The following is a 275-nucleotide window of genomic DNA, read 5'->3' on the forward strand; positions in this document are numbered from 1 at the left end:
GCTTCTTTATGCACATTAATAAAAGATTTTACCTGGGGTGCCTAAACTTTCAAGCCCCACTGCATATAGCGCTTTTCTAGTCTCAACAACTACCCAAAGCGCTTTTACATACTAGTACAGGAACCATTCACCATTCACACACTGTGGCCAAGGCAGCCGTACAATGTACCATCTGCTCATCAGATAAACTCTCACATACATTTACACTCTGATGCATAGCATCAGAGGCAACTCGAGGTTCAGTGGAAAGACACTTTGACGTGGGACTGCAGGGC

General features: G+C 44.7%; 1 protein-coding gene and 1 long non-coding RNA gene across 2 annotated transcripts in view; one reads left to right on the top strand and one right to left on the bottom strand.

Annotated features, from left to right (window-relative positions):
- The window catches only part of vipr1b (vasoactive intestinal peptide receptor 1b), a 48,257-nt gene that overhangs the window by 18,068 nt on the left and 29,914 nt on the right, over window positions 1–275 (bottom strand). The gene's annotated exons all lie outside the window — the stretch shown is intronic.
- Window positions 1–275, top strand: part of LOC116672378 (uncharacterized) — an 11,018-nt gene that overhangs the window by 2,315 nt on the left and 8,428 nt on the right. The gene's annotated exons all lie outside the window — the stretch shown is intronic.

The sequence above is a fragment of the Etheostoma spectabile genome, chromosome 22 (genome assembly GCF_008692095.1).
Source record: "Etheostoma spectabile isolate EspeVRDwgs_2016 chromosome 22, UIUC_Espe_1.0, whole genome shotgun sequence".
Classification (NCBI taxonomy): domain Eukaryota; kingdom Metazoa; phylum Chordata; class Actinopteri; order Perciformes; family Percidae; genus Etheostoma; species Etheostoma spectabile.